Source organism: Strigops habroptila, chromosome 6 (assembly GCF_004027225.2).
Source record: "Strigops habroptila isolate Jane chromosome 6, bStrHab1.2.pri, whole genome shotgun sequence".
NCBI classification, from domain to species: domain Eukaryota; kingdom Metazoa; phylum Chordata; class Aves; order Psittaciformes; family Psittacidae; genus Strigops; species Strigops habroptila.
In genome coordinates, this window is record NC_044282.2 from 68,845,762 (window position 1) to 68,867,163 (window position 21,402).

Here is a 21,402-nt window from a genome sequence, read left to right on the forward strand (position 1 = left end):
AATTGTTCCAAATGATTTGTTTGTTGTGAGGGGAGAACCGTAATGTAATATAAATGACTGCTTTACCTTTGATCACCTGGGTATCATAACACTTTAATGATGTTGTATCACTTGGCAGAAATTAGTTCATAATTTGTGAGTACAGGTTTTATGGGAGATTCACAATAATACTCAGCCAGAATGCTGGTAATTAAAATGTCCTCCCCATCAATTGTATTTTATTGCTTTGTGTTACTAAATAGCATGTTACTGTATCATTGACATTATAGTCTATGATATACTAGCAAAGTAGGATAGCTACATCTCAATTCTTCTTAGAAGATGTTTTAACTCATTCATTTTTTATAGTACTCATTGCCTTTAGCTTTAATGTATGTTTTACCTTGTTACAATATTTTTGGTTGCTAGTATATTAATGGCTTTTCCTACTATGCCCAAGCCAGTACAAATCTTTTTATTAGTAATCCATAACCCACAAGTATTTCTTTATCCGTACAAATTAGGTTTGGTTTTATTCCCCCTCCTCAAGTTGGTCAAAAGCTGGTATCATGAGCTCTATTTTGCTCATATTGAACTTAGCAGGAAACACTCATCACATTTTGGCTGAGAATGAATTATTTACTGGGGAAACAATTTCATTTACTACAGTGAATCTGAAGCCTTTTGTGCTAACAGTAGTAGAGAAAAGCAGGAGAAAAACACTCCTGGTATGAGCTGGGTAGGGCTGTAATGAGGATCCCAGTGATGTGGCAGCCTTGTCACCACGGCTTTACAATGCTGTCTTCCTCACAGCCCATCTCCTGGCTGTATAGTAATGCAGAAGACATTTGCATTGTAAATACTCTTCTATGGTTTATCTAAAGCTTGACAAAGGTCCTGATATCCTCTTTATTGTAAATCCATCAGTGTTTATGCACAAGAAGTACAATTAAGGCTGATATATAGAGCAAAGTCTCCAAATCATCCATCTGGGGGGAAATAAAGACTTTCTGCCTGCCCATGCATAACAGCCTAAGGAATAAATGGCTGGATAACCAGTGAAACACCACTTGGTTTACAGTTCTTCATGGAGGTGGTTATGGCTATGTGCTACGTGCTACCTTTTGTTACAGGTTGGAAAATGAATTTGATCTTTTTTCTTACAGTGATCCCTTCCTGGAAGCCCTTTCAAGAAGAGGTCTGTAGTGCGCTCATTACAATTTAATCTCTTATATTTTAATAAGTATCCTACAGAGTTATTAAGTTGTTTTAGAATTATCTCTCTAAAAAAAAAAAAAAGACATTATGAGTTAGCAAATTAAGAAAATTTGTCTCCCAAACACATTCTGTTCGAATGGAAACAAAACAGTTTTATAACAAAATGTACCCTCTTCCTGATAACTTGTTTATTTTCAGCAGCAGAAAGCTTTTTTTTGAAAACCTCACAGAAATAGTGTTCCAAAACAAGTAATTGCTTTTCAAAGCATAATTTATCAGGATGAAGGTTTAGTCCCTTCAATAGTCCCAAACTGTGTTGCACGGTCATTATAAAGGGGGACATTACCTCTCAATAAATGTGAAAAATTGTCTTAAACACCATTATTTTTTATTAACACCCAGACTGCATCCACCCAGTTAGTTAAAATTTGTATTGATACACAGCAGTCCCATGCATTTGCTGTTGAGGGAACCTTCAGAGCTGGAGCATTAAGTGCCTACCTGGGAAGCAGCTTCCAGGGGGCTCAAGGCAGGCTGTGGTGGTATCTGGAGCAACCCAAAGCAATCCTGTGGAGGCCAGCAAGAGCTGAGGACCTGGTTTAATTGTCTGCTGGGTGCCACGGTAATGAGGTTGGCAAAAAGAAGCATACACCATTCACATCACTGGGCAGTAACAAGAAGCAATGGTCAGCCACCGTGTGTATCCCAAGTTTCCTGGATGTGGGTATCCTTCAAACAGCATGATTGATATTGGATTGCATGAACAACTTGCAGAGCCTGCCAGGGCTGGAAGATTGTGATGACAATAATTTTAGTTACTCTCTGGGGCACACTGTAGGGACGTGTGTTTCTCGTTGAGCCATGACTTGGAGGGCTACTGTTCCATCTGGACATGGAGATGAATCCTGAGGAAACAGCAGACAGGAACGAGAGAGAGATCAGATGACAGCCTTGGAGACACACACAGCTGTTACAAATGACTAGAGTAGTAGGAGGCAATTTAAACAACTCTCCCGAGGGCAGCTGCCACAGAGAAGTTTACATGTGCAGAAGATGCTAAAGAAATAAGCTGATGCACTTTAGAGTGCAGCCACCTGCGTTCACAGTTTGGCTGCCCAACCCTGGCCACCACAGATGTTGAGGGCCATGTGTTTCCAAGTGACTTGTCACCAGAAGAAGCAGGAGGTGTCAGGTCTGCACTTCACACAGCAGCAAACTCCAGCCAATGTGTCACGTACATCGGGGGAAGCAGGACCGTCAGTGGGATACGTTGCTTGGAACTAGATGATCTTAAGGTCCTTTCCAACCCTAATCATTCTATGATTTGTCCCCAGGACCCCAGCAATAAATTCAGCAAATAGCCACTACCTCATGGAAATTATGTTCCCTCCAACCACCACACATCTTACTACAGATGGACTTACTAGTGATTAGATGAGCCACAAACATCTCTCATCTTCTGCCCGTCTTTCTGGTACCTCGTCACCAGTACGTGAGTAGTCAGTGAAATACATTTGAACACAGAGCATCTGAAATGGGTAGAAAAAATGAGAGCTAATTTTTAAGTCCTGAGTCTTAAAAACTGGGTTTTTTTTTACAGTAAGTGTTCTTTCATGCAATGGGTAAAAATTGTGGTTTTTCAGTAAAATTCTTAATATCATTATTGTGGTGAAATACATCATTATTATTGGAAATATTAAATAGCAATAAGCTACTGTTATATATAATAGCATTTAATATCAGTGTCTTATAACTACTGCTGCTAAGAGAAGAAACTGAGAAGTACTTCCAAGACTGATAAATCAGTCCAAGTTCTTAAACTAGGAACTGGATGGAAATGGAAATTCAGCAAACACAGCAAGAGCTGCCCCACAGGATTTGAGTACATTTTGCAAAGCGGTCATTAATTTTGGATCTGCTCATCTTTAGTATCCAAATCAATATCCCATAGATGTGATTTGTGAAGACACCACTTGTGAAATGAGTTCAGGTGTTAAGCTATAGCTGTGATGTAGGTAAGAAATACTTATCAGATATTTGCTTCCAGAGGTAATTATTTCAGTAGTGAATTTTGGATGTATTATCTCATTTTATGCCTAAATCCAGTTGCACTTCAATGTTTTTCTTTGAAATAAGAAGCTATATCAAAGAAGGTTCTTATCAATGAACAGTAGTATCATAAGCTGCTCTCCATAAGCTTTTTATTGCTAATCTTTTGCTGCTGGAGACTTCTGTGTGTGTTAGACTGAACCTTTTTTTGCTGATGCTTTGCATGTGGAGTAATAAACAGGTTTATCAATACACAATGCACCTGAAAGCAGCGTGTACTTATTAAATAATTCAGTTAGTTCCTTGGAGGTTGCTTAAGTTGGATTCAAAAACAGTATTAACTTTTCTGGATAGGTAAATAGCATGGTAAACAGAAAGAAAAATCCTGTGTTCATCGTGACGGACTTCTGTAGCTCCTGGAATAGTAACAGCTTTCTGTGTATGAAACACTGTTCCAGTTTTAAACCATGTTTATCACTATAGACTGCCTCCGTAAAGAAAGCAAATCACTTCTCATGATGATTTCTGTTTATGACACTCATTCGCTGATCATTTCCCACATTTAACTTCACCTTAAAAATTAAGTAACATGAAATGTTACCAAAAATATTATTTAATCATAACAGATTTGAAACCACTAAACATGCCTTCTCAGACCTTAATAATAAGATGCTCCTTCTGACCATCTAATTGAACAACTTAGTGAGTTTCTTGTACAAGGAAAGCAGCTACTTAGACACACACACACAAAAGATAAATTAGTAGTTCCCGTCATAGAGGCAAGTCTCTACAAAACTTCAGTCTCTTCATGTTGCTCTACTTGTACAAAATGGGGTAGAAATAGCCTTAGGGAAGAATCCAAGAGTAATGAGGTTAGTTCAAGTAGAGCTGACAGAACAACTCTCTCTCAGTCCCCCAACACTAAGCCATACATCTAGATGCAGCAGGTAATATTCAAGATTAAAATTACCACAAGAACAGCTACAATTTAGCTGTAGATAAATGGTGTTTTCTACTTCTGTCTTTCTGGTTAAATATACAGCTGAAGATAGCACCAGAAGGGATGCACCGTAACATTTACAAGAAGTTAAAACCCTGGATTAACAGTGGACTTTTTGAAATATATGACTACATCTCCCTTAGCAGAGTTTCGCAGTGAGTTTTCACTATATTTTCCCATTTCTATAATAACAATATCTCCTTCACTTTAAAATAGTTGCTATGTGAAATATGAAATACCAGCATGCATTTTAGTTCACCGTAGCCATTTGATGGCAATATACATGCTGGAGATACAATGTCACACGAATAATTAATTGTGACATTGCCAAAGGGACACAACACTTCTCCTGATAAATTCTTTATGTCTTTCCAAAGGGTCACAGTCAGGAATTCAGCTTTAGGCTGGTTTATTGCCTAGAGCAAATTTGATTTTAATAGACTTACACAAGCTATGGAAAAGGTGATCTAGAATGATTACATGTTTAAAACGTTCCAGGGAAAATAGAAAAGCTGCTGCACTTGAATTTCTTCATGCAAATAAAGTCTTACCTGAATATAAATGATATATATTCTTGAACAAGTCTGCCAAGCTGAAAACAACAAAGCATATTAATATTATAATACCAAGATGAGATATTTTGATCTTAGTTTGATAGAAATAATTTAAAACTCAGATTAAGGACACCAGCAGAATGCAAATCAGGAATAGGAGAAGGAAATTAAAACCCAGAAAATAGAAATCATGGCAGTAGTTATTTAGGAAAAGATCAATTTAAATCTACTCTAAAAAAAAAAATAATCAAATTTTGGAAACACTGGTGAATTTTCATTTTATTGGTTTTTTACTATTTCTCTACTATCCTTCAAGTATAGACAAAATAAGGCTGATATTAAAGTGCTTTTCTTAGTAGAACTGACTTTGTTTGATGAACCAATAACAGCAATTCTTGCCAAAATGTTTTTAGCAATATAACTCTGCCAGCAGACTTTTTCATATGTATTATCCAGCCTCATGCGAGATCTGTCTCTACCTTTCTTTCTATGCTTAATTGGCCATCAGCTTCTATTTGCAGTTTCACATTATACTATTCAAGTGAAATACTGCAGTGATTGAGCAATGATCTACAGGTTTATAGCATTTGCATTAACTCGACTTCTTTGGTATCGCCTAATATAAATATATATAATATATTGGCTTGTCTAATATAAGAAAACTGTATAGAACTGTCAAAATTGGTCTCATGTTAGAGTCTTGTTGGATTCTCATGGCATGTTCCTGCACCTGAGCAGGATTAGAGAGAAGTCTGAACAGGTTTCTGGCCCCAAAGGGTAGTGGCTGCAGACAGAAGTGCTCACTGCCTTTAATAATGGTTGAGTATCATCCATGGTCACAGATGCCATTTCAAAAGTGATGTCAAGTTCCAATTGAAAAAGTAACACCTTGAAAGAGAAGACTAAAACGGGATAAGGAACCTGAACATAACACCTTGCACTCCAAATTCCGATTGAAAGATAATGAGGATGCTGAAATTGTATTTCTTCAAAGACTTACAGGATTTTCACTTTATAGAAAGTATTTTTGTAAGAGTTTACTTCTGGAAGCAAAAGTAGATCAAGAATAGCTCCAAACAATGAGGGGCATTAACGAGATTTGTATCAGTAGTCACGGACAGTATTTCGGTGGGTGGAGGGGGTTGGGAGTGGGAAATGATGTGCCTGTTTTGTTCTTAAATAAGGAAACATGAGTATGCTTTACAGAAACCACACAAATATTTCAGTAGTCAGCTCATATATAAGAAAATAACTATAGGGAAAACCAGAATTTGGGTTCCCTGGCTTAAGAAACAGCTTCTGCAGGATAAAAGCCGAAGCAAGGTTTTTCTTTTTATAGGACAAATTCCAGCTCTGATAAAACAAGGCATGTAGCTACTTTCACTAGATGTGTATTTATCCCTGGGCTGTCAGTGGAGGCTATACTGACATACAGTGAATGAAACCTGACATGACCTTTCAGATGTGTGTAACTTCGGACAGGCTAATGGGAAATACAATCAGGCAAACAGTGAGAAAATAAATCTTTAAGTGATTGTGATGCCCATGGCACTTACACTGAATGAAACAATAGGTTGAGAGAATTTCAGTGAACTTCTCTGTGCTTTAATCAGGAATGTAAGACTCTTCAAAGTATAGAGTGAAGGATGTCACCAAAATGTGGGCAACATTAGCTTAAGATGGAACAATCATCCCTAAGAAAAACCAGCTTTCACGCTATGCCTGTCATGCTTGTAAAGGACTGGTGCAAGCCAATGACAGTAGACCAGACCTCAGTTATTCTGTCTTTAAAAATTACCAACCTAAGAAATTTTAATTCACAGCCATATGGTGGCTCAAAATAAGATCTCTTCAGCTTCAAGTCAGAGGCTCCTGACAGTACTGAAGAGAAGATACATGGTGTTTTTAAGTAGAAGAAAATAGTTCATAACAAAAGCAATCTTTACTTATAAATACTCTATTTGGATACCATGTTTAGCAAAATTAATGATTGCCAAAGAAATCCCAGACACTACCCCAAAACAAACTCTTGTTCTGAAGTGAGGGTGTTTCATATCATACATTTAGCTGAGGGGTCAACAGCAAAGTCCTTGAGATCTGCAAACATTAACCACAACTGCCTGGGCTAGAAGCCTGGTTTGCTGCCAGTGAGCAGGGCTATGAACCTCCATGGTGGCCAAGCTACGATGAGATGGAGAACAGCTTCACCTTGGGGCTTAGAACTGAGGTGGAGAGATGGTAACATTTCACAACACATCACTAAGCAGTCAACTCTTAGTAGCCCACCTCCTCAGAGAAACACACACACCCCCAATTGTATTTGCATTACATTTGACAGATATTATACTTGGAAAGAGTCTCTCAGATTCACTTATTTATAGAGACACATGCTTTGGTTCCAGGTTTGCAAATTCTAGAAACATGTTAATTTGGGTGAAATAATTGTGATGCATAAATGTAAGCAAATACATGAGTCTGGAAAAGAGCAGGCTCCTGGAATGAGAGCAATTCAAGGCAAAAAAAGAGGCAAAAAAAGCACAGATGCAAAATTATTAATAATAACAAATGGAAGACGTAAATGTTTACTACAGAACTGTTCCCCTTCTTGTGCTTTTTGTTTGCTGCAAAATCTAACAAATATTAAATATCATTAAGTATGAGATTTCATAGGTAACACTAGAGCTCTCATACCTGTTATTACCAAATTCCTAGTGCTAATAAAGCAGAATCTTTAAATACCTATTGAGGTGTGTTCTGCTAAACAGGGAATGGGCCATTACTCCTGTTTATTAAAAGTCAATACACACAGCGTATATTTCTCTTGGTGATCACACTATTTGCTGGTACCAATTATAACCTATTTTTCTTCAATTTAAGAAGCCCAGATTCCTTCAGCTCATACAATATGTGAAGGTATTCGTGCCATCTCAAAAGCAGATAAGCTGAGTTCTTAGATGTTTTATTTATGGGATTTCAGCCTTAACAAATGTTGCAAATACAGCTCAGTAGCTCACACAGCAGCATAACAAGACTGTTTAATTCATAGCCTATATATTAAGAATAAAGGTACAGAACTGAGTGACATTCTATTATTTCAGCTATCGCTAATGTGAGTGATGTATGATATCTAGAAATACATATAAATGGATGTATACCTCAAAAATAAAAATGGTTTTGAAAGAAATGGTGCGTAAGCTCTTTTCTTCTCATATCCAGGACACACTGAATGCAATTCAAGGATTAAGAATGTAAGACATAACCTCTCTGCAAGTTAACAGCCTTGGCTGTAAGTACTTGTTTTCCCCACATTCCCTTTGCCTTGTATAAAGCACACTGACAGTGTAAGACAATGGAATTGCAAAGCTTTTCTAAAACAAATGTCTCTAAAAAATCTAAAGCACGATCTTTTAAGTTTTGCTTTCTTCTACTTTTACTTGTTACATCATGTCCACTCCAGATGTCCCCTGTAGATAATTCAATGTTAATGACCAGTTTAATGGGGATTGTCACCATGGAAATTGTAGTAAAAGGTCATTTCTGCCTCTCACTTCACATGTATGGTACAAAAATTTTTTATGCATGCATCAAAAAACTACAAGTTGCAAGTGAAGCATATGTATAAGTGGGAATACCTCTTCGCCTGCAGATCAGGCAGAACTGTGTTCCCCAGTCTCATCTTCCTTACTACAGCTATAAAAGAGGACAATGAATCAGTCAGTAAACAGAAATGTTACACTTGCCTTCTGCATCTTCACATTTTTGTCCTATAAACATGAGGCGCTTTCCCAGTGCATCATGTTAATCCCACACAGGGTTAATTTGGATTTCATGCTCTGAGGTATTTCCATATGGCAAAATCTTTGAGCATTTGCTGAAACTTTTAATTGAATGTGGGCCCAATCCATCACTGTTCACTTAATTTGGCATTTGGGAGTAGGTTATTATTTGTTTTAAACCTTTCTGTAAAACACAGATTATAGGTTGTTTAATGATACAAGTGACTCAGTGTGCATGTATTTTAGCTGTGAAATACACAGACTTTAGATCTATATTGTGGTCGATAGTAACTTTCAGTGCTGTGGTATGTGTCAGAGGGATTTGTGAGTCAAAGGAATTTTCTGACCTAGTGCTCTTAGAGCACTGAACCATCTATACTGATTTTTTTTTTTACTGCCTACTCAGAAATCAATTAAACATTTATAGTTAGCAAAGTTTTTACTAATTACAAGCTAATTCCAATAATCTGCCTGTTTAACGTAAGCTCCAGCTAAGTTGAGCAACAATGACATTTTGTCTCCTCAGGAAGAATTATGCATGGTTTTAAGGGCAAATTACAGAGAAGGGCAAAACCCAGAGGGGGACAGTTTGCACAATGTAACAAGTTACTCCAGTTTTCATATGGGTCATTCAAGTGCTCTGTCAGCTATCCCAGGTCCGGAAGAGTTTGATTTGCTTTGTTGGCAAAAATTAATTTAACAATAAGATCTTCTGCATTTCAGGGAACAGATCCAAAGCAACAGTTGTGTTGGTTTGGGAACTGCAATTCTACTTTACTTAAATTCCTGGTTTTTCAAGTAACAAGTAGCATCTGTAAAACTCTGTCTGGAAACCTCTGCTAGAGCCAGACTTGTTTGCAAGAGGCTTTGGAATTAGCTAAATCTATCTAAAACCACCCATCACATTTCAACTGAGGCCCATCTGGGGTTGAAACTGCTGAAGGATGTCAAGTGCAAAAGAGGGACTTCTACAAGTAGATCAGCAGCCAAAAGAAGTCTATGGAAAATGTAGGCCTGCTGCTGAATAAGACAGGGACCAGACGACAAAGGACACAGAAGAGACCAAAGTGCTCAATGCCTTCTTCATGTCAGACTTTCCTGTTACAACTGACCTTCAGTAAAGAAAATGCCACACTCGGTGGTATTTAGCCAGGACAAGAGGCATATTAAAGTATAGGAAATTGGCTAAATACAAGAAAATGCTCTACTTGCATGAAGGTGTTTGAACGCAGGTTGCCTGGAGAGGTTGTAGAGGATCCCTCCTTGGAGATATTCAAAACCTGATGGGACAGGGTCATGGGCAACCTGCTCTGGGTGACTGTGCCTGAGCAGGGGTGTTGGACTACATGATCTCCAGAGGTGTCACCCAACCTCATTCGTTCTGTGATTCTATGATAAAATTAAGCAAAGGCAGCCAATTGCCTCTGTTAGAAAAGACAAAAGCCAGGATCACGGTATTTTTACCTCAATATAATCTAATGTACACCAAAGTACCCCAAAAGAATCTCTTATTTAAATTAACTGCTGGATTTTTCCAGCTGAGAGCAGACTTTGGCCTCTTCAGGAACCTGCTCAGTAAGGTTCCATGGGATAGTCCTGGAGGGCAGGGGGGCCCAAGACTGCTGGTCGATATTCAAGGATCACCTGCTACATGCTCAGAAGTGTTGCGTCCCGACTAGAAGAAAGTGCAGCAGGAGGGCCAGGAGACCTCCATGGATGGACAAGGAGCTGCTGAGGAAACTTAGAGGGAAAAAAGAAGCTTATAGAAGGTGGAAGCGAGGACAGGCAGCCTGGGAAGAATATAGGAGCATTGCCCGAGAAGCTAGGGACCAGGTTAGGAAAGCTAAGGCCCAGCTAGAATTAAGTTTGGCAAGGGATGTAAAAGATAACAGGAAAGGATTCTATAGATACGTAGCAAATAAAAGACAGACTAGGGACAATGTGGGCCCTCTCCAGAAGCTATCAGGAGAACTGGCTACCATGGATTTGGAGAAGGCTGAGGTTTTTAATGACTTCTTTGCCTCAGTCTTCACCAGCAAATGCTCTGACCACACTGCCCAAGTCTTAGAAGGCAGATGCAGGGACTGTGAGAATGAAAACCTTAGGCCCACTGTAGGAGAGGATCAGCTTCGAGACCATCTTAAGAACCTGAACGTGCACAAGTCCATGGGACCTGATGAAATCTATCCACGGGTCCTGAAGGAGCTGGCGAATGAAGTTGCTAAGCCACTGTCCATCATATTCGAAAAATCCTGGCAGGCAGGTGAAGTTCCCGATGACTGGAAGAAGGGTAATATAACCCCCATTTTCAAGAAGGGGAAGGTGGAAGACCCAGGAAACTACAGACCGGTCAGTCTCACCTTTGTGCCTGGCAAAATCTTGGAGCAGATTCTCCTGGAAAACATGCTAAGGCACATGAAAAACAACGACGTGGTTGGTGGCAGCCAACATGGCTTCACTAAGGGGAAGTCCTGCCTGACCAATTTGGTGGCCTTCTATGATGGAGCCACGGAACTGATGGACAGGGGCAGAGCAGTTGACGTCATCTACCTGGACTTGTGCAAAGCGTTTAACACTGTCCCACATGACATCCTTGTCTAAATTGGAGAGACATCAATTTGATAGATGGACCACTCGGTGGATAAAAAACTGGCTCGATGGCCGCACGCAAAGAGTTGTGGTAAATGGCTCGATGTCCAGTTGGAAACCTGTAACAAGTGGTGTCCCTCAGGGATCGGTGTTGGGACCGGTCCTGTTCAACATCTTTGTCGGTGACACGGACAGTGGGATTGAGTGCGCCCTCAGCAAGTTTGCCGACGACACCAAGCTGTGTGGTTTGGTTGATACGCTGGAGGGAAGGGATGCCATCCAGAGGGACCTTGACACGCTTGTGGGGTGGGTCGATGCCAACCTTATGAAGTTTAACGAAGCCAAGTGTAAGGTCCTACACCTGGGTCGGGGCAATCCCAGAGAAGAGATTCAGAGCAGCCCTTCAGAAGGACTCGGGGGTGTTGGTTGACAAGAAGCTTAACATGAGCCGGCTTCAGTGTGCACTTGCAGCCCAGAAAGCCAACCGTGTCCTGGGCTGCATCAAAAGAAGCGTGACCAGCAGGTCAAAGGAGGTGACCCTGCCCCTCTACTCTGTTCTCGTGAGACCTCACTTGGAGTACTGCGTACAGTTCTGGTGTCCTCAACATAAAAAGGACATGGAGCTGTTGGAGCAAGTCCAGAGGAGGGCCACGAGGATGATCAGGGGCTGGAGCACCTCCCGTATGAAGACAGGCTGAGAAAGTTGGGGCTGTTCAGCCTGGAGAAGAGAAGGCTGCGTGGAGACCTCACAGCAGCTTCCAGTATCTGAAGGCCTATAAGGATGCTGGGGAGGGACTCTTCCTTGGGGACTGTAGTGGTAGGATGAGGGTTAACAGGTTCAAACTCAAGGGGAAGTTTAGATTAGATCTAAGGAAGAAGTTCTTTACAGTGAGGGTGGTGAAGCATTGGAATGGGTTGCCCAAGGAAGCTGTGAATGCTCCATCCCTGGCGGTGTTCAAGGCCAGGTTGGACAGAGCCTTGGGTGACATGGTTTAGTGCGAGGTGTCCCTGCCCATGGCAGGGGGCTTGGAACTAGATGATCTTAAGGTCCTTTCCAACCCAAACCATTCTGTGATTCTGTGATTTTTCCAAGTAGTGCACTGCCAATGCAATTCTGATTATTTCAAATTGATGTTGTCTGTTTGCTTGTTTCTACTTTACTGTCATGTGCTGAGATTGTAGATTCTTTCCGAGGTCAGCAAAGACTCTTATTCTGTGTCTACAAGAAGATTCAATGAACATGTCATTTTCTGAATGGTAACTACAGATAGCAGATAGAATTATATTCCTTCCATTGACAGTCCTTTTTAAATAGATTGAAAAGTCTGTTTCGGTTAACTGTTTATTACTGAAGCTGTTTCAGTAAGATATTAGATAGGGAAGAAGAAAATCTCTCTTACCTATTATTGGTGCATTGATTTATCTGAGTGGTTCTGTTTGCCTGCAGAACAGCCTGGCAGACCTCATTATAGTAAGGATAACTATCATGCAAGTGAAGGGACAGTCCCCTGCTAGGGATGATAAAGGCACACCAAATATAAAAGCAGATAGCTCAACCATCTATTAAGCACAAAGCAAAGCAGAATACTGCCAATCATTCTACAGAATGAATGATGTCTTTCATATGCAGTAGTGTATTCTGAGAGTCCTAAAACATTTTTATAAGCTTTTTTTTTCCTTTTAAACTTGTCAAATACATATTGTTCTCTAGTCTGGAAAAGTGATGACTAAAAAAGGGCATGATAAAGATCTGCAAAATCATGAGTGGTACAGAGAAGTTGGACAGAGACCAAGTATTCATTGCCTCTTCCAAAACAAAAACCGTGGGGGATCAAATTAAGCTATTGGGAGCTATGCTGGAAACAAATGAAAGAGTTTTCTTCATGTAGCAGAGACTAGATTTAAGGAAGTACTTGCCAAAATGTATGGTGAGTGCCAAAAGCTTAAAGGAGCACTAGGAAAGACTGGACAACTTCATAGCAAATAAAACCACTGAGGGCTACTTAATACTTAGGCACTATGTCTAGGTCATGAAGTCTGAGCTACTTGGTAGATAGAGGCTAGAAAGTATCCCATGTACTTACCCTGGGTTTTAATCTGCCAGAAACACTCTTGTTTGGCCCCTGTTCCTTTGAGTCTCCTCTTAAGGACAAACAGGAGTCTGATCCCAAGGCTGAAGCGTCCTCACTAAGCAACACAGGAAAGAACAAATAATGACAGAAAACAGAAGAGGTGGAGGGGAAGCTTCAAAGGTAAAGGGAAGGGTGGGAGGTGAAGGTAAAAAAATGGGAACTGGAAGGAAGAGACCCAGACCAGCCTTGACAGCACTCACTGCTCTCTTAGTACACATGATCTGGTGAAGGCTGGGCAGTGGTCTGAACTGTATGACCATTGTCAAATGTCCATTGACCACTGTGAAATGTCAAACAGAGTATAAACTGCACAGTAAATGTGATAATAAGATGTATCATTTTACAACATTATTGCAATAAGATAATGTAACTTTGTGCAGTTATATTAATGATTGTCTAAATTATAAATACTGCTATTAATTTGTATCATATCAATGCATTACTATTACAAGTTAAACGGCTCCATAAAAATAAGATATTATATATGTCAAAGACTTTATGCATTGAAATAAAGCTTTTAAAAACTGGTGACATTCAATCAAAATGCAGCTTAGCCAAAAACAAGCACAGCAATACCTGAATAAAAAACTACATTTAGCTGTAATAGATTTTATAAGTACTACAAGGACACCTTAAAAGTATTAGAACTTTTAAGTTCTAAAGAACACTTTTAACATTTGGATGGACAGGTCACGCTTTGCCTAGAAAAGTTGGACCAGATGATCCTTGAGGTCCCTTCCAACCTAGTATTCTATGATTCTAATCTCTGATACAAACATCTCCTTAAAATAGTTGTAGGTTTTAACAAAACAAAACCAAAGGAAGAAATATGCAAGATAATGTTAACTTTTAATCCTTAACACCACACACAAAATTAGCTGAAAATCTCAGAACTTGAAGATGAGGGAAGGTAGATTGAGAAGTGTGTTTTTCATAACACAGCAGCAATTTGTACTTCTCTAGCAGCCATTCACAGCACAGACGTCAAATAAACAATTCAAGAAATGACTTGTGATGGCATATCCTCACTCAGTTTTATTATGGAAAACCAAGCATCCAGCATTCTCAATAAGAACATAAGAAATGTGCATTGAAAGGTTTTAGTACCTAAGGCACCCTCCTATAAAGGCCTGTTGTCTGATGCACAGCATTAATCTACTGGCTGTAGCACCCTACAAGAGAGGGAATACTCTTCCACTTAACCTTTGGCAGGACTGTTGTCTAATGTCACCCTTATCAAGTCAAACAACACTGAGCTATTTTATTTTAGCTAGTGACAAACATTTGAAACTACCCATTTCAGGGCATGTATTTTTCTTTTTTAAGAGAGTACTTCCCTATTTATTCCCCAGAACAGCCCAACTGACTACCAAGGTGCAAAGTGGTTGTGTAGCACACAGACAGATGCAGATGTGTGTATATACTCTGTCCCTCTTCTTTCTCCTTAAAAGAAAAACCTCTATGGGGCTGGCGGAAACAAGGTCTCCAGAAACACATGCTTTCCACCCAGAAATCAGGCTTCAGAGCAATACATTTCCCACCAGAGGAATTACTGGGGATCACTTTCTGTAGAACAGAGGAAAATGTGTTTTTTCTCTTCTGCTTAATCCTCAGAGCACAATTTCCTTTACACCAAAGACAACGATCTTACAGTTCCACATAAAGTTGAAGTTGACTGTGCACTGGTGCCAAAAGGAAGAATCATCTCTACCTTGGTCTTTTGTTGTTACCCCATGCCATCCTTCCTTCGCACAAGGGTTGATCTGGGTGAAGAAACTGATCTGGGTTACCTGTAACAGGACACTATTTTACTGGCCCTTCTTCTGGCTTCTTCCTTTAGGTTTCTGGAGCTTTCAGCATAAACCCAGCTCTGATTTTAATAAATAAATGCAAAGGGCTTTAGGAGTCCTCTTTCTCACCAGAGCCTTTATATAAGCCTGAACTAGACCTAATTTTATCTCTAAAAGTTAGCTTCCAGTTCATCTTTTCTATTCCTTTAATATTACGATTCTATTAACCCTAACCTGACGCTAATATTGATGTTGCCAACTAATAGTCACAGCAAGTTGAAACTACTGCTCTCAGAGTGTGGGAGGAGAAACAGAACTTGAAAGATCTCTGTTGCCAAAAAAAAAGTGTATTGTAGTTAGCTTGCAGACAGTGGAATAACACCTATTGGTGTCCAGAGCAGTGTTCTACACACTCTACAACTACTCTTAAAGGCCTTGGGAAACATTCAAATTAAATAATCAAATTGACCCCCTCAATTCTGAATTACAGCCTACCAATGCCAACAAACCCACAGCCACAGGAAATCTGAATGCAATGGCACAGTAGCTCCTAATTTACTCCTCACTTATGATGGCTTTGTGCACATAGTGTCACTGCAGCTGTGCTGCTGTGTGACATCTTGGGGGGAAAAAAGGATTTTGTAAAAGCCAAGCTAAAAAGTACTATTTTAAATTTTCTTTTTAAGTGTCTAAAGCTTTAATTAGCACTACTCAGCTGGAAAGCTTATAAATATTTGAGTAGCAGTAAGATGGAGTTTACTTTTACATATATCTTAGCATAAATTGGGGTCACGTGTAATTATCGAAATGACAGTATCCTCTTTGAGATCGTTTTAAGAGGATCACATTTCCCAATCAGTGTTGAGAACAACTAATTTTAATGAGAGCCACTGAACTTTTAATGTACTTCCTTTTTATTCTTTAAAAGGATTACTTACGTTCAGAGCTTCATTCATATTGCAATAGGCTGTTCCATGTCACTTGCTGTGACAAGTACTAGAGTTCTGTTTCAGTCTGTGGTTCCAAAGATAATTGGCAATGTTTAACTAAATATTAAATATGATTCCCCATGAAGGTTTTAAACCTGAATTTTGACTGAGTGTATAAATGTGAGAGATGTTTTGACTATTTTACTTCAGATGTTCTTACGCTACCACTGAAATCTATATTTAGCTGTTGGATTTATAGATTTTTCTTTAAATGCTACCAAGGTTGAAATGTTTCCCTGTGGAAAAACATGAGTTATACTTAAAAAACAGAAAACATTTTAACTTATCACAAACAGCCTTTCTGATTTGCTCATTTCTTAAATACCAGATATAGTTTAAAAGAATTTTGGGCTGAGTATAACTCCTTTGTGACTACATATGCACTAACTACCCAGATTATAGGGCTTTCCTTCAAAATACTGTGTTATTCCCAGCTGTTTTCTGATGATTCATACTAGATTCACTTCCCATTACGACTCACTACCATTTAGTGTACCTTCAACTCCAGAGCCAGCATCACCACTGGGAACTACCCACTGGGGATCTCATTAGGAAAAGAAATCAGGTGCTCCAGATTTTATTAATTTCATTCATAGCTATCAGTGGATGAGATCCTCACCCTCTCTCTGTTAACAGCTTCCTAGATGTTCCTCATGGTATTGTTTTGTACAGACTAACATTCAGTCCAGCACAAGCTAAAGTGCTTTAATTGATGCCCAATTTCAAGGAGGACCTCCAGATGCCAAAGATTTACTTGCATAAACATGCTTATTTGGTGTAAGATACAGAGCAAAGTAAATGTGAACTACACTTTGTAAATTTCCCTATCACTCTAGAGGGTATTTTAATTGACCTTATTGTCTTCCTGTTATGCCTTGGTATTTCTCTTACAAGGTTTTGCATTTTGATTGTATGAATTTCCTTGTGAAGATCACTTTTTAATTTGCTTCAGATCCCATGGCAACTATGGCAACAATAGGATGAGCAGACAGGGTTTCCAGTTCAAGCTAAGCACCAAACACAATCTCAAATGTACATCTGGAAGGCAGACATGTGAAACAAATGCTTCATGCAGAGGAACTATATCATACATGGGACAACTTCCAACTTCTACTGAGGTAACACATAAGTTATTTTAAAGTATTCTTTACAAAAATATTCAAGAAACACCAGACTGATCCAGCAGGAATTCACTAAACAAATGCTGAGATTTTACATCATCAGTCTAAAGAAACCACTGGAACAGTAAGTTCACTATAGACATCAACATAGTTGCATATTACACATACCTTCCCTTCCTGCTTTCCATAGCATCCTCACATACCCAGCAATGCAATGAAAGTCAGTGAAGTTCAGTAACTAAAAACCTACTCCAAATGCTTGGTTAGATCAGAATTTCTCTATTTCTAAGTAATGATAATTGTTAAAAATAAACAGGAGCTGTAAGCAACTTGATACATTAGAAACCCTTCAAAATAGCAGGTAAATGACATATTACAGGAGCTGTTCACATCTTTTCATAGAATCATAGGATGGTTTGGGCTAGCAGGGACCTTAAAGATCATCAAGTTCCAACCCCCCTGCCATGGGGTTCACCTTCCACTAGAGCAGGTTGCTCCAAGCCCCTGTGTCCAACCTGGCCTTGAACACTGCCAGGGATGGGGCAGCCACAGCTTCTCTGGTCACCCTGTGCCAGCACCTCAGCACCCTCATAGTGAAGAATTTCTTCCTAAAATCTAATCTCAATCTCCCCTCTGTCAGGTTAAAGCCATTCCCCCTTGTACTGTCACTACAAGCCCTTGTAAAAGTTCCTCTCCAGGTTTCTTGTAGGTCCCCCTTAGGCATTGGAAGGCTGCTAGAAGATCTCCCTTTAGCCTTCTCTTCTCCAGGCTGAACAACCCCAACTGCCTCAGCCTGTCTTCATATGAGAGGTGCTCCAGGCCTCTGATCATCATCTTTATGGCCCTCCTCTGGATGAAGGCTGTTGAATTTCACAAAGACAAGCCATTTACCCATTTAGGCAGCTGGTGCTTTGCTTTTGACTCTAGTAGCTCCATAAGCCTGAGCTAAGCTTGCTGTGCATTGCCTGGTTTCACTTTTTCTCTTGTTTGAAATGTTTGTTTACCCATTGGGGAGAACAGGAAGGGATTGACATATGCGATATGCTGCAACTTGTTGCCATCCTCCTGGGTTTAGGATGGAGAGTCTTGCACTGAAGAAGCATCTGCTTGTATGAATTTCAGCTTGCTGCTGTTATCAGAGCGCAAGCTTTCTCATTTGGATTTAAACTGCATATTGCTCCACTGTACCTCAGGCTACAGTACCCTCAGAGTTCAATACAAGTCCCAGCCTTGAAACACTTACTTTGCTGCAACTTCTGGTGCTGTCACATACAAGTATTTCCATTTATACTACACCCATACCAATATTAGCACTTCAGTTACAAATCTGTACACCATGAAGTATCATTGATTGAATTCCAGTCTATTGTAAGCAGACGGTTTACAACAGCAGCTCCTATCTGGGCCTCCATTCCAAACCCAGCACTTCTTACAATCTGGATAGCAATTTATGATAGAGACGCCAAATCCTGGGACACAACCCCTCCTTCCAGCAGGCATGGGTTATCCCATCAGCTAAAGAGCTGTCACTCTTCAGTGTGGCGCCCAATGCTTCAGTGAGACTCTAGGTTCCATTGGAGTCTTATTCAGGATGGATTAATATAAAATTTTTCCTGTTTGTTTAATTTCCTGTCATGGTAACCATGGAGATAAGCTCTGCAGGAATTAAGAGAGTCATTTGAAATATATTAAATAGATAATGTCACCCAATATCCATTTTAATGTGTGCCATCCTTCAGATGTTAGCTCAGAATAGTGTCAGTGTTGAAGGTCCAATGCACTTCCGTAAATATTATTAAACTAATTGATCCAGCTACTAATGGTATCAAGAGACATTTGCCACCACTTAAAATATAGTATTTCACTTTTCTGGACCAGTTCCAAAGTATAGCATCACATATGGGCAAGTCCCATAGCTTCCTATTTACTTATTGAAGAGGGGGATTAAAGCATAGAACTGGAGCATTAGCCACGGTTATTAGCAATGCACCTCTGCTCAAAAGGTTTTAAGGATTTATTCAGCACTATCAGTGGTAGTTCTGCAGACTGCTTCTCCATTTTATGTTCTTTTCATCACTGTACACTGTGGGTTTTTTCATAATACTATTGTGCTATTTGCATTCGCTTGAGTAGGTGACTGTGGTGAATTTTGAATAGAAAATTATCCAGCGAATGTATATATACCTTGCTATATTTGGAATGAAAAATGAGGAACAGAGTTTGCAAACAAGAAAATAAGCAAGCTAGATATATCATCAACAGAATACAGGAAAAAAACCATTCTTTAATCACAGGCATCATTATCTTGGAGTTAAGGTTGCTAAGCAACTTAGCTAGTACAAAACCTACACAGCAAAAATGTTACTGTTAATGAACTATAGGTATGGTAATAGAGATTAAACCGATAACATTATTCCATATAGACCCTCACCTGTACAAACCAGACAAATTATAGTAAAAGTACATAATCTCATTCCCAATTTTCATTATATTAAGTTTTAATTTTGTTGAACCATGCAATAATACAGTATAGGAAATATAGTCTACAAGGCAATGCGTAATAGATAGTAGAATAAATATAAAAGTGAGGACAGTATTTCCAAGACTTATTTGCCCTTACTACACATCCTATGGGAAGAGTCTTACCTGAACACCTCTTGTGCACTTCTCCTTAGTCCATTCATAAAAATCCCGTAGCTGTAGAATTCGGAGACTTTAGGTCTTTTTTTAGGTCGATTTTAGGAATTCTGGGCTTTAGGTCTAAATCCTACTTTTCAATCCAGGTTCATCAGTTAATTTGTCTTAGAAACATAAAAATAACTCTGGAAACTATTAGCGGAAAGATAAAACAAGTAGATGGTAATAAATCCCTTTAAAACACTCTGTGGACATACTGAATTTGACCCAGTAATTGCAAATTGTGCTCCAGGTTTTTACTAAATAAGCATTTGATGTGAGAAGAGGCTGAACACACCAAAATGATGACTAGAGAAGTTCATGCTGTAGCTCTTATTTATAGTAAAATAAGTCAGGATATGTGAATCACAGAACACGAGTAGGAGAGAAGGGAGATTACACTAAAATTTTACCTTTTCCAGGAAAGGCAGAAACTGAAATCCTCCTCATCCACACCAACACAAAATTCTGCCATTTCAGGAACTACCTACCTGGCTTCCTTTGGCACTGCCCATTGCCCGTCTGTGGCCGGACAAAGCCCTTCTTGCAACACATCCTGCTCCTGCTTCTGTTCCTTACCTGCAGACTGTAGTCCAGGTATTCTAATCAGTCTTTGTGGGAAAATAAACTAAATTCAAGACAGTGTTATCTAACGAAGGTTATGTCTCAAGCAGAGAATTCCAGAAGTTCAAACAATGGCATGTACAACTTCAAAATTCAACTGCTTTACCTGATGAAATACAAAGACTTATTGGGTCAGTGTTCAGCTTCTTGGGCACTCTGTTCTGCAGCTCAGACTATGGGGATAAGTGTAATAAAAGTAAGAATAAATGCATTTAAAGTTGAATTAGAACTTGAGTTAAATAACCTTATTTCCCTTATGCCTTTGAACCATCATGCCTGAAACAGTACTTACATTAACACAGTCTCTTAACTGTAGGGCTATGATTACTTTTAAACTACGAGCCTCTGGATCCTTGTTGCCTCAGTACCCATCCCAAGGGCTTTTACTCAAACATTTTTCCTCAGCTGGTCCACTGACCATAAAGCATCACAGCAAGACAGCGAGGGGAAGACATTAAACACCCAGTGAAAGATTTCTGCTGACTTCAGTAAACATCGGATCAAGCAAATAACCATGCATCAAACTACGTTTTGATTAATGGGTTTCAGTGAGAACATATTTCATAAGCAAAGCTTACAGAAAGAAAACATACATTCTTGTTTCTCTGAGCTATCTCTTAGTGGATGGAGCATGGAGTTAAGAGCACCTTGGCACTGATCTTTTCTGTTGGTTACAAGCACATGACCTTGAGCAAGAGAACTGTGACACCAATTTCCCATATAGGAACCACAGAAGAGGTCAAATAACAAACTGTCCAGGGAGCACCGTCTTTATAATAACTGAAACTGAATACAAGTCTTCTGCTTCCCAGCTGAATGTCTAAGCAAACAGATTAGTCTTATCAACACAGGAACAGATCTCTCTTTAATGGGTATCAACTGTCTGGCCTCTTCAACCTACCCTC

General features: G+C 39.4%; 1 long non-coding RNA gene across 1 annotated transcript; it reads right to left on the bottom strand.

Moving 5' to 3' along the window:
- Positions 1-613: 613 nt before the first annotated feature.
- Positions 614-13,345, bottom strand: LOC115609537. The gene is made up of 5 exons (XR_003991892.1): positions 13,250-13,345; positions 8,433-8,490; positions 4,798-4,838; positions 2,622-2,726; positions 614-2,102 (listed from the first exon to the last, which is right to left on the bottom strand). It is a non-coding gene; the product is annotated as an uncharacterized LOC115609537 (long non-coding RNA).
- Positions 13,346-21,402: the final 8,057 nt, after the last annotated feature.